Here is a 14044-nt window from a genome sequence, read left to right as displayed (position 1 = left end):
AAAAGAAAAGAAAAAGAAAGAAAGAGAGAAAAATCTTTCTCTGCTTCAGAGAGAGGTGCTGGAGAAATGGGTTGCTGGTTCCCTGGTGGAATGCAAAGGGTTTTATAGACACGCTTGAGGAGGTGGTGTCTGATTTACATAGGGCACAAAAGATTGGTCAGAACAAGCGTGTCATTTGCATAAGGCACAAAATACTGGTTAGGGCTAGGTGTGCCATTTGCATAGTGCACGGGAATCTGGCTGCCCCCACCCTCACCTTTTATTACGCAGATGTGTTCGCTTCCTGACCTGCGCCATGTTGCCTGTTTCTTTACTGTACACGTGCTGACGAAGAAAAGGGAAGATGGAGCCTCCATGTTGAACTTGCCTGGCCCTCAGGTAACCGTTTTGTATTGGCACAACTGCTGGCATTCACCTGTGCAAGCTTCCGGCTTGCTAATCTGTGTTTGCAGCTCGATTTTTCAGGCTGCTCTTTGTTAGAAAGTAAATGATTTGGGGGCTGCTTTTTGTTAAAAGGGAAATTCTGCCGAGAATTCTGTTCTCCTTACTATCTGCCTAAATTATTTCTTTCTAGCTCCTGTATCTAAAGCATTTTTTAATATTATAAATTTGGAATATTATATTACTTGATTTTAAGACTGCTTTAAAGCTAGAGTAAATTAAATGTGTGAGATGAACATGAGAACAAACATATGGATCGGTGAAACAAAACGGAGTTCAGAAATAAACCCACGCGTATATAGAAAATTAATATTGGATCTAAGGGCGAAGTAATTAAATTTAGCAAGATTTTTTTTTCATTTAATGATACCAGAACAATTGACTATTCCTGTGCACAAAAATAAACCTTGCTTCTTCCCTTATATATATCAAAATTAATTGAATGCCAAAATTGGAAACAACCTAAATGTCATCTACTGGTGAATGGATGAACAAATTGTGGTTACATTTTATAATGGAGCACTGATCAGCAATACAAAGAAACAAATAACTGATAGACAACTGTAGGAAAAAATCCATCCTGCTAAGCGAAAGAAGGCAGACACAAATGGCTACCTTGTGTATAATTTCATTTAAATAAATTCTAGAATAGATAAAATTATAGCAACAGAAAGCAAATCAGTTGTTGCCAGAGGCTCAGGGTAGGGGTTGGCGATTGACTGAAAAGACTGCAAGGGGAAATATTTTAGTTGGTGAAAGGAATTCTACATCATTGTGATAATGGTTACTTGACATTTATCAAAATTCATCAAATTTTATATTAAAATTGGTCAAATTTCATATGTAAATTATGTACCTAAATAAATTGACTTACAAAAAAATAGATCTTTTCAACTTAATATAAGGAAAACTGTTGTCAACTTACAATCTTATAACATGCAATTTACCTGTCATGCATGGGAAAATAATAACATTTTGGTATTTACATGAAAATTAGTATTTAACACCAAAAATCACTTCATCAAAGTGAACATTATTGGGGCACAGAGAAAAATAACCCAAAATTGGTGCTTTGGCATGCTAAGCACTTTTAAATTAAAGACAGAAGGCCTAGAAACTACCTGAGAATCAAGGACTTGCTAACCTTCTCTTTTAACTTTCTCCCAAGTTCAGGGAGTGTCTCTCTCTGGAAGTTCTCTTATCTGTCTGAGAAAAATTTCTTTCAAAAAAATGCAATTGTCTTAAGACCTTCTCCCTAGAATTCTTAGCAAATTATCAGAAACGATTAACCACTAGAGAAGAGAAAAGACTAAACGTTGCCACCATGCTAAGATAGCCTTTCCAGCTATTCTGAGACAGCTCTAGAGATTGCCTGGGATACTTTACCTGCATAATAAGGTAACTTTTGTTCTTGGCTAAGTTCCACCCGTCACCTTCCCACCACCTTCTGCTGCCAGAACTTAGAGGAACTTTGTCCCTGGCTATTGTCTGTTGTTTGGGCTCACTTATCTCTCCTGAAAATCACTTAACTACCTCTCATAATACCTACATTCCCTATCTTCCTCTCTCCTGTGAGAAGTGTGCTCTTCAAACCTCAACCATCTGACTCTTCCTCGAGTCTCATATTTGGAAAATCCCTTGTCTATGTGCAGATTAATCTATTTGCATACCTTTTCTCCTGTTAATCTGTCCATTATAAGTATATTTTGACAGGATGAATCAATCATCAAACCTTCAGAGAAAACGTCTAAACTTTACTACAACATTAAAAGATAAACATGTGAGAGGACAGAAATAATCAGTTACAAGCAACATTGTTAAGCACTAAAAAATAATAAATTTAACTGTACATATTTCAAAAAATAATTGTTTTGAATTAAAATAAGAAAATCTAAAATTCTGAACAACAATAAGATGAAGGATGAAGAAAGCTTAATAAGCAGCTAGAGTAAGTTTTTACTAAGTTCAGGCAGTGGATTAAAATATTAATAACTAAAATGTGAGAAAAAATAGCATTAAATAGTTTTGCATGACAAAGCTTTAATACCAATTTCTAAAAATTGTATTTCAAACTAAAATAGAATAATATGAAAAAAATTACCAATTCAAGGCAGAAATGGAGGGGAAACCAGAAAAGACTGGTAAATAGCACAAAATGAGATTAAACTAATATTAATTATATCAGTAATTACAATAAATGAAAGAATATTAAATTACCTATTAAAAAACAAAGGTGATAAGTTTGGCTGAAAAATATAACAAAGCACATGTAAAACCTACAGAAAAATGAAAATAAAAGGATGAGCCATTTTATAGGCAGCAATTAATAGTCCAAAATTACTCACATATAAAAACTAATAAGTAAAAAAAGAATATTACAAAATGACAAAAGGAATAATCTACTATAAACTTCTATGCTTCTAAAAATGTATCTTCAAAATAGATACAAACCACATGTAAAATTGTGAAGGCAAGCATTGACCAATTTACAGTTGTTAGGGACATACAATCTTGATGAAGGATTAGTAAGAATTAGTACAGTTTGAAAAATCCAGTTTTATACATGTATAACTTATTTATATAGATACATATTATGTACAAATATATTTATTTTTTCAAAAATGTCAGCAATTATTGTTGAAAATAATTGAAACTCAAAGATAACTCATAATAGTTTAAGAAAACAATGTAGTGCATACTGCAATTTTATTTAAAATGAGAGGAAGAAAGTGCCCTGGGAGCCATTCACCCCCTTCACTTGAAGTGGAAGGAGGTGTCTTATTAAAAAATAACAAAACAACAAAAAACCTATAACCTACATAGCATAGTGACCTAATCTTTTCAACTCTATCTCTAAAGTAAATAGGCTAGCAATATTTTTTACAAAGAGGAGGCCTTGCCTGTGAAATGTCCTTACTAGGACATCACTCTCTAAGGATTGCCTATAGTAAACAGAACCTAGGATCTATGAAGCTATACAACTGTTTGAAGCATAAAATAGAGAGGTTTCATAATTTAAATGATCTGGCTATTTGAGAAACTGCACGACCCTCACTTTAAGGTCATTTATTCTAGGCCACAAAGGCATGTCTGACTGGGAAAGAAAGACACAAGTATCAACCCAGTCCTGGACGTCTCTCTCTTTGTTTGAGCCTTTTGATTGCCTGTATCCTTAAAATTATTTAGAAGAGTGATACTGGATTAGATGTCTGGCTTGTGCGCATCTGATTTGATAGTTTAATTCTGTGTGTTTGCTCAATGATAAAGAGAAATATATTTTTATATTATTATATATTGAAAAATTTAAAATACATTTCTGAATAACTCACAGACTAAAGAAGAAATCACAATAGAAAACATAACATCTTCTTTAATAAAGCAATGATGAATGTGTCATTTGTAAAAAATGTCAGGGTGTAGCTAAAATAATAAATATAATTTCAGGTTTTCAATGAACTTACATTAATAATGAAATTTCAAATATGTGATACACTTATATTAATAAAATAAAGGAATAAAGGAGATAAACAAAGAAATATATTGAAGAAAAATATGTGTATAAATATACAAATCGAAAACTAACACCCAAGAAAATAGACAATAAAAAATCCTCTTACTTAAAAAGAAATAGACATTTATCAGTCTAAATAGTATTAATTCTTCGAAATTCCATATAAAAGGTAACTTTACCTTATTTGTCATACATTAAAACCATACAATTAAAAGGGAGAAGTAGAAACATTTGTTCAAATATTGAAGAAGAGTTAAATATGAGAAAAATGCTATGAACAAATTCTTGCTTAAAAATTTAAAGTGGAGGAATACTGGCATTTTTATGTATAACTATTCGTTACCAAATTTATGTGGGAAAAACAGGATCATTTTTAAGACCACAATTTTTAAAATTTAATTTTTTGGGGGTCCCCATATCCCTGCAAATGGCACTGGATATGTATTATTCTCTGAACATGTTCTATCAAGTCTCCAACTTGCAGTTAATTCCTGTGTTATCCAACACATTTTAGAGAATTCAGATTAAACATAGAAAGGAAATGTTACCAAACTCATTTTATGAGAATAGAATAAAAGAAGCGAGAACAGAAATGACAGCAGAAAATAACACTAAAAAATCAATATGAATATAGACATAAAGCACTAAGTAAAATATTAGGAAGCTGAATTCTTCAGTGTATTAAAAATGCATCACAGTCAAGTAAAATTTATATAATGAGTGCCATTTGGGGAGATATTAGACAATAGTTAATAACATTGCAGACCTGCCTATGGAATTCCAATTCTTACTCTTCAACTATTGCACCTGAAGTATTTTCTCTAAAAGCACATTTACGCATAAGTATGTCTAATGAAACATACTAGACAACTCATTGTAATATGGCTTGTAAGATACTCTGACTATTGAGGGGAAACCTACATGCTATTTAATAGGGAATAAAGAAATAAACATCCATATGATGGGAAACAGTGAAAATAATTGACTAGAACTGTTTACAGCAACATTGCTATATATAAAATTAAAGTAAAAATTAATATTTCAGGGAGTTGCATAAATTATGACAAATTCATGTTAAGTTTAAAAACATTATGAACAGTTCTATTATTTATGGGCATATATATGTATGTAGTGAAAAGTAGAAAGCAGGCATGGAAATGATAAACTCAAAATTTGGAATGGTGTTTACCTCTATGCAACAATAAGGATATATAGAAGCCTTTAAATTGTTATTCTTAATATATTTACTTAAAAATATATATATACTGACATAAATATCCTGGAATGTTTATGTCTGAGAAAGCTAATCATGGTACGTGAATGTTTTCATTTTACGTATATTTTTAAATATTTTAAAATAAAAAACAATGTTAAAAAATAAAATTGGCCAGGCGCGGTGGCTCACACCTGTAAACCCAACACTTTGGGAGGCTGAGGTGGGTGGATCACCTGAAATCAGGAGTTTGAGACCAGCCTGACCAACATAGTGAACCCCGTTTCTACTAAAAATACAAAAATTAGCCAGGTGTGATGGTGTGCGCCTGTAATCCCATCTCCTTGGGAGGCTGAGGCAGGAGAATCGCTTGAACCCAGGAGGCAAAAGCTGCAGTGAGCCGAGATGGTGCCACTGCACTCCAGCCTGGGCAACAGAGCAAGACTCAGTCTCAAAAGTAAATAAATAAATTTAAAAAATGAAATAAAATTGTATTCCATCATGTATTTCTGTAAACATCAAAATTTTTAAAATCTGAGTTCTAAAAGCATAATGGTTTGTTTACATTGTCATACAAATCTGGAATTAGATAAGAAGAAACCCGTTTGAAAAGATTATTAATATAAGGTGAAGGGAACTCTTGATAGCAATGGGAGGAAGTTCCTACCATAAGATCTGTAAAAGTCTTCAAGGTCAGGCAGAAAAAGGCTCTTCTTTTAATAGGGAGGAGCAAACAAGGCTAGAAAAAAAATGCAGTATGGGAGAGTGGAAAGAGGTGAGTGGTATGATGGTACCACAGGGAATGTGTGTTTCCCTGAGTTAAGCAACTTCTCAGAAGGGTCCCTTCGAGAATAAGTGTGTTTCTGGATCAAAATGAGGATGAGTCAAACTTCAGGGGCCTAAGGAAAGGAGAGAAGCTTCACTAAAGTCAGATAAGCCAGGTATTTAGTGCAGATGTTTTAGTGGGTAAAAACATTTGAGCTATGAATTTGGAGGGTATATCTGACCTTGTCATAGGGAACAAAGGTGTCACCTGCAAATCATTTGAAGAAAGGTGGTTCTTTGCAGTAGCCTTGTCAAGAATGCACAGGTTGGGGATTTCTTTAACCATCACTCTTCAGAAACTACAGGTCTCAGGTTAATTTTAACATTATCAAAATTTGAAAGTAAGTAAATGGTAATTTGTATATATGGTGTCTCCAAAACCTATTTGGCAAGTTTTTTTGGGTCTAGTCTTTTAAGTAAAACCAGTACATTTCCTTATCTAACATTAGAAACTGGGTTATATTGGAAAGAGACTTGGAGTGGTCAGTGGAAGATCTAAGTCACAGCTCTCAAACTCATAGCCAAATCAGGCCAGCAGCATTATTAAGAATGACTGGCGGCCGGGCGCGGTGGCTCAAGCCTGTAATCCCAGCACTTTGGGAGGCCGAGGCGGGTGGATCACGAGGTCAGGAGATCGAGACTATCCTGGCTAACATGGTGAAACCCCGTCTCTACTAAAAATACAAAAAACTAGCCGGGCGTGGTGGCGGGCGCCTGTAGTCTCAGCTACTTGGGAGGCTGAGGCAGGAGAATGGCGTGAACCCGGGAGGCGAAGCTTGCAGTGAGCCGAGATCACGCCATTGCACTCCAGCCTGGGAGACACAGCGAGACTCCGTCTCAAAAAAAAAAAAAAAAAAAAAAAAAAAAAAAAAGAATGACTGGCTCGGTTCATGTTGCTTGTCTGCTTGGATGGTCTATATTTTTTGTTTGCTAATAGATTTCAGTGCATTCCAGTTGGCATGCACTCTTCACATCCCAAAGACAAGCCACGGCCCCACTGCCTTCGCCATTTGTCTCACAGGTTTATATTTCTTTTCTGACCATTGAAGAATTTGAGCTTGCCACCCATAGTCTAAATCATAATCCAGTTACTCTAGAAGCCCATGTCATTTGGTTTTCCTGAATGTTACTATTTTTGTATAATTACTTTGAGATTAGACTAGATTAAATTGAAAGTACTTTCTGAGTTCTAAAATGTTGCACTGTTAGTAGATATTTTAGTAAGGACATTTTTCACAAGCAAGATCTTTAGTTATAAAATGCCATAAATATAAAAACATTGAAGACATTCATAATAACTTCAGTTAATTTATTTACTTAAAATAGTTTTTTTCTAAATAAAAGATTTTTTAAAGATCAAACCAAAACTGTATATGGAAGATACATTTGAACCTACTTATCTCCCAGTAAATAAAAATTCGAAAAAAACATTCATAGGAAAATGTGATCTTTAGCTTAAGCATAAACATATTTTTGTGTAATTCTGCAGAACAGCAGAACAAAAGTGATTACGTTTGAAACACTTAAATTTTTAAAGAATAAAGCTTAAAGCCATTATAGAATGCAATTGCACAAAAGTGTGAATATCTAGATAGACATTTATACTTTGTCTCAGACTAACCCAAAACAATTTAAGATACTTTCGTTCAAGTGTTAAAAAAATGAATACAAGTGAAACTGAATATATATAAAATAGTGTGTTTAATTATCGGAGTCCTAAGATGTTTGTTTTGATTAAAACACACATTTATATCTACATTTTATCATTCTTTTTAACTTGATTCTTTTACTATTGAAAAGTAATTTTCGTAATAAAATATTAAAGCAATAACTACAAATCATTGTTATTAAACAAAATTAAACATTGAACAAGAACTATTTTTGTTTTCACAAATTAAAATATATCATAAATATCTCATCTTTTTGCTGTTTTTTTTAAAAAGTCGACAAAAATTGATTTGAGTCGGAATCTGTATGGTGTAGAATGGAGACCAACTGCTGATAAGAGAGACAGAGAGAATACTGTAGCTAATTAACATTGCTTTATGCAGAACATCTGTTCTGCCCATTCTCCTGGCATTATTTTTTGTCGATTCTCAGAATGTACAATAACATTGATCTCTAGTTTAAAGCCACACACTACTAGAAACATCAGTTTCTGTATGATTTTAAATTAATGACCCTACTTTACCTATCTAACAGTGTAAAATAAGATAATAGATGTTACAACACCAAGGGGGGTGGTGTTAAACCATGTGAAACCACCCCCATGATCCAATTACCTCCCACTAGGCCCTGCCTCCAACACTGGGAAATACAATTTGACCTTGAGCTGGGACACAGAACCACACCATATTAATCTCAGTGGCTTATTGAGTATTTTGAAGAAAATGCACTTTAAAAATGGCAGGTGCAAAAATAATGCTCCCTCATATCTTTCAATTTTTGTTCTTGCTTTAAACTTTCACATAATACTAAAAGATACTATTACTGAGTTTACTTTTGTATACATGAAATTTAAGGTTAAGAAAAATTACTAATGTCACACTCTCATTAAAGCAAACAATGCACAACTCCAGAAAATGTGGTGAGTTTGGAATATATCATCCCAAAATATCTTTGCAGATATGTCTTTATAGTATTGTCTCTTAACCTAAGATATCTCTTAATCTAAACCAATGTAAAAATAATTGCATTGGTTTAGTGTATTAGTCCATTTTCACACTGCTGATAAAGACATACCTGAGTCTGAGAAGAAAAATAGGTTTAATTGGACTTACAGTTCCACATGGCTGGGGAGGCCCTCAGAATCATGGTGGGAGGCAAAAGGCATTTCTTACATGGAAGCAGCAAGAGAAAATGAGGAAGATAGAAAAGTGGAAACCCCTGATAAAACCATCAGATCTCGTGAGACTTATTCACTACCTAGATACAATGGAGGTACAGGTATTGGGTAAGCACCTGTACCAAATGGGAGAAATTGTCCAAAACAAAGGAGTTACAGGGCCCATGCAAGTCTGAGATCCGGCGGGGCAGTCAAATTCTAAAACTCTAAAATGATCTCCTTTGTCTCCACGTCTTGCATCCGGGTCACACTGATGCAAGAGGTATGTTCCCATAGTCTTCCAAAGCCCCGCCCCTGTGGCTTTGCAGGGTATAGCCCCCACTCCTGGCTGCCTTCACAGGCTGGCATTAAGTGTCTGCTGCTTTTCCAGGTGCAAGGTGCAAGCTGTTGGTGGATCTACCATTAGGGAGTCTGGAGGATGGTGGCCTCCTTCTCACAGATCCACTAGGCGGTGCCCCAGTAAGGACTCTGTGTGGGGCCTCTGACGCCACATTTCCCTTCGGCACTGCCCTAGCAGAGGTTCTCCATGAGGGCTCTGCCCCTGCAACAAACTTTTATCCTGGCATCCAGGCGTTTCCATACATCTTAAATCTAGGTGGAGGATCCCCAACCTCAATTCTTGACTTCTGTGCACCTGAAGGCTCAACACCACATGGAAGCTGCCAAGGTTTGGGGCTTACATCCTCTGGAACAATGGGCCACGCTGTACCTTGGCCCCTTTTAGCAATGGCTGGAGCAGCTGAGACGCAGGACACCGAATTCCTAGGCTGCAAACAGCATGGGAACACTGGTCCTGGCACACAAAACCATTTTTTCCTCCTAGGTTTTCTGATCTGTGATGGGGAGCTGCCATGAGACCTATGACATGCCCTGGAGACATTTACCCATTGTCTTGGGGATTAACATTTGCTTCTTGTTACATATGCAAATTTCTGCTGTCAGCTTGAATTTCTCCTCAAAAAATGAGTTTCTCTTTTCTAATGCATTATCAGGCTGCAGATTTTCTGAACTTTTATGCTCTGTTTCCCAATTAAAATGGAATGCTTTTAACAGCACCCAAGTCACCTTTTGAATGCTCCGCTGCTTAGAAATTCCTTTCGCCTGATACCCCAAATCACCTCTCTCAGGTTGATATTTCCACGCATTTCTAGGTCAGGGGCAAAATGCCACCAGTCTCTTTGCTGAAGCATAACAAGAGTCACCTTTGCTCCACTTCTCAACAAGTTCCTAATCTCCATCTGAGACCACCTCAGCCTAGACCTTGTTGTTCATATCATTATCAACATTTTTGTCAAAGGCATTCAGCAAGTCTCTAGAAAGTTCCAAACTTTCCTACATTTTTTTTTTCTGTCTTCTGAGCCCTCACACTGCTCCAACCTTGGCCTGATACCCAGTTCCAAAGTCATTTCCACATTTTCGGGTATCTTTTTAGCAACACGCAACTCCCAGTACCAATTTACTGTATTAGTCCTTTTTCACACTGCTGATAAAGACATACCCGAGACCGTGAAGCAAAAGAGATTTAATTGGACTTACAGTTCCACATGACTGGGGAAGCCTCAGAATCATGGTGAGAGGTGAAAGGCACTTCTTACATGGCAGCAGCGAGAGAAAACTGAGGAAGATGCAAAAGTAGAAACCCCTTATCCTGTCAGATCTTGTGAGACTTATTCACTACCATGAGAACAGTATGGGGGAAACTGCCCCCATGATTCAAAGTGTCTCTCACCAGGTCCCTTCTGCAAACTGTGGGAATTGTGGGAGTATAATTCAAGATGAGATTTGGGTGGGGACACAGAGCCAAACCATATTATTTAGGTTATCTATTTAACCTAAATAGACAGTAAAATAATGTGCTGTCTGAGCCTTGGTGCCTCATCATTTAGTCATTCCAGGTCATCAAAAATAGATAGGTTTGTTTAAATAAGATAATAAATGCAATGTATTTCATACAGTACCTGCCAATATACCATAATAAGAACAGCTATGTCCACTATAACATTTAGAATAATTAGAATGGGCCAATACTTTGCTTGATTAGATAAGAGAGAGAAAGAGAGGGAAGAGAGAGAGAGATCATGGCTAACATTTACACTAACAGAAATTAAGTATTATATTCATAACCATTTTAAAGCTGAATAAGCACAGAGAATTTAAGTAACTGAACAAAGGACACATAGTAGGATATGTCTCTCTACTCCTGTACCCCTGCTCAAAGTCTGTTCTCATCTTACTATGCCAGTGTAGTGAAGGCATATTTTTAGCTTTATTCTTTTAGGGTTTTGTGCTGGCCCTGAGAATTAAATTGACGTAAGACGAATTAACAAGAAACAGGCATGCACATTTGTTTAACATGAGTTTTACATGACATGAGAGCTTTCATAAAGAAATGAAGATCCCCTAAACAAATGAAAACCCAAAGAAGCAGTTAGTGTTGAATGTTTATATAATGGGTTTGACAAAGAGTAGTCAGTTGTGAAAATGTGAAAAGGCAAAGGGATTTGGGTTAAGAGAGTTAATTGGGTGGAGAACTGACTAGAAAGATAAGGGTAAGTTTAACAAAGTTTGTGTTTACAGATGTCCCTTAGTCTCAACTTTTTGCCCTTGATGATAAGAATGATGTTTTCCTTGTGGTATAGGGAGGGCATCTTTTATATGAGAATTTTATCTCCTGCTTTTAAGAAGTAGAAAGAATATCAGCATTGTTTTTGCACCTGCCATTTTTAAAGTGCATTTACTTCAAAATAGGCAATATGCCATAGAGATTGATATGGCTTGGCTCCATGTCCCAGCTCAAATCTCATGTCAAATGGTAATCTCCAATGTTGGAAGTGGGGCCTGGTGGGAGGTAATTGGATCATGGGGGCAGTTCTCATGGTTTAACACCATCCCCCTTAGTGTTGTCACTCATGATAGTTAGTGAATTCTCAAGAGACCTGGTTGTTGAAGTGTGTAGCACTTTCCCCCTCTCTCTCTTTCTGCTGTTCTGGCCATGTGAAGTGCCTGGCTCTCCCTTTGCCTTTTGCCATGATTGGAAACTTCCTGAGGACTTCCCAGAATCTGAAGCCACTATGCTTCCTGTACAGTCTGCAGAACCATGAGCCAATTAAACCTCTTTTCTTCATAAATTACCCAGTCTCATGTATTTTTTTTTTATAGTAGTACAAGAGCAGGTTAATACAAAGGTATATTTTGGAGTGACATATACTGAACTCTTTCACCACACTCCCCGGAGTTGTGCAATATGTGTTTGTTTAATAAGCATGTGACATTAGTAATTTTTCTTAGCCTTAAATTTCATATATAAAAAAGTAAGCATAATAATAAAATCTTCATAGTATTATGTGGAAGTTTAAAACAAGAAAAATAATTGAGAGATATCTGAAATTTATCCTGACACACAGTAGGCCATATTAAATATACTTTATCAACTGGGAACCAAAGGCAGCTGTTAAACATAAAGCTTACATTTGTACACGTTAGATTATTTTTGAACTAAATACCTCTATTACTTCCATTTGAGCCAAAATGATTTATATTTCAATGTTTTACCTGTTCCTTGATCATACTGCTTTAATACAAGATCTAATAATGCTCTAAACTGTTATATATTTCCCCACAAATTGCATGTAGTCCCTTAAAATTTTCTGCAGTTCAATTTAATATAATTTATTTCTTTCCTAAGACAGTTTTACAGATCACTCCACAGTCCAGACTATTTTAAATATTGTCATAGGATGTTCTACAAGACAAGAATATTGCCATTTTCACACAATGCTTAGGTAAAAAGGATTTTTAGGTAGCATTTTCCATGTACATGAGCCAATCCAAATCCTTTTAAAAATGTTTATTCAAATATGCAACTCTAAATCATTACCAACCAGGGCTTTAATTTTTACAAATTTTATATTTATATAAAATATATTATTTTGGAATTTGCTCTTTACTGGTGATTTATTAGTTGAGCTGTGAGTTTATAGCCATTATATTCAACAATGGATTTTTTTAACCACTCAGAATAGGAGAGACGTTTCTATAATGGGTTTCTTTCCTGCTTTAGGTTTCTAAGAATAGAAGATACAAATTTCTACCTCCACTTTAAAAAAACCTACTAATGCTATATATTAGCGGTGAATAAATACTCAAACCCTCATCTTCAGGGCAACTTCTTCTCTTACTTAACTATATAAGACCCAAAATACCACTGGCCACTGCATGCAAACAAAGAGGCAGATAGAGTTTTCATAAATTTCCCATTGACCCGGTGTCACCGCCAAATGCATATTCTAAATATAAGAGTCTAGTCACCATGTTAACGTAAACTATTGCTTATGAACTCCTTTTAGCTAAATAAGAAAGAGAAACAGGCTCTCATTTTACCTCAGTTAATGGGAGTTAATTAGAATGATTCCTGGGAATTTAGTTTAAATAGGAAAAAAGACTCAACAGCTATACAGAAAAGGCCTGAAGGAAGATAGAACACTGTGAAATATCGTGAAGAACCTGTTCATAGTGCATCTGAGTTGAGCAGTGGTACTGGAGGCTGTGGTGGTAATAAATACAAGATTAGATTAGAGATTTTTCAAAGGTGTAATTAACATCCAATAAGATAAACCAAGAAAGCCATTGTCTTTCCTGCAAATTCCTGCATAGGGGCCCTCATTGCCTAAACATTTTAAGTACACATCTCAGTACTTCTGGTGTCTTTTCATCAGGTTTAACTATTATGTCAATATATTACGTTTAAAAATGGGTAAACAGACTTCTCCTTTTAAATCTAAAAGTATAACCCCTCCACGACTCGCATGCCATTATAAACAACTAGAAAATAATACAAAAGATTTGCAACAATTGTTTTAAGATATTACAGTAGTCAAGACAGGACTGTGATTTCAGCAAGAAGAAAAATGAATAAGGTAAATCCTACAATTATTCCAGTGTTTTTCCAGAGGAGATTTTCTCACTATGGAGGAAGAAAGGGAAAACTCCAAACACAAAAAGCTTGTGGTCTTAGTGAATTGAGGAGAAAAACAAAATTTCAGAGGGTTCTGCTAGAGGCCACTACATACAGAGGACTCTGAGGGTAAAGAGTATACAGAAGTAAGCATAACTCAGAGATAAGAAAGAGGTGAATCTTAAAAAATCACTGGAGGCTGATGGATCAAACCATATCTGAAAACTCATCCTGGACTTTTCATTTATGGAAAAG

General features: G+C 35.5%; 1 long non-coding RNA gene across 2 annotated transcripts in view; it reads left to right on the top strand.

Moving 5' to 3' along the window:
• Window positions 1-145: 145 nt before the first annotated feature.
• The window catches only part of LOC105489116 (uncharacterized), a 114159-nt gene continuing 100260 nt past the window's right edge, over window positions 146-14044 (top strand). For both annotated transcript variants that reach the window (XR_011612556.1, XR_011612555.1), the window contains exon 1: window positions 146-378. This is a non-coding gene — a long non-coding RNA (uncharacterized lncRNA). The remainder of the gene's footprint in view (window positions 379-14044) is intronic.

This window comes from Macaca nemestrina, chromosome 14 (assembly GCF_043159975.1).
Source record: "Macaca nemestrina isolate mMacNem1 chromosome 14, mMacNem.hap1, whole genome shotgun sequence".
Classification (NCBI taxonomy): Eukaryota; Metazoa; Chordata; class Mammalia; order Primates; family Cercopithecidae; genus Macaca; species Macaca nemestrina.
Note: the sequence above shows the minus strand (reverse complement) of the source record. Positions and strands in the feature narration are given on the sequence as shown.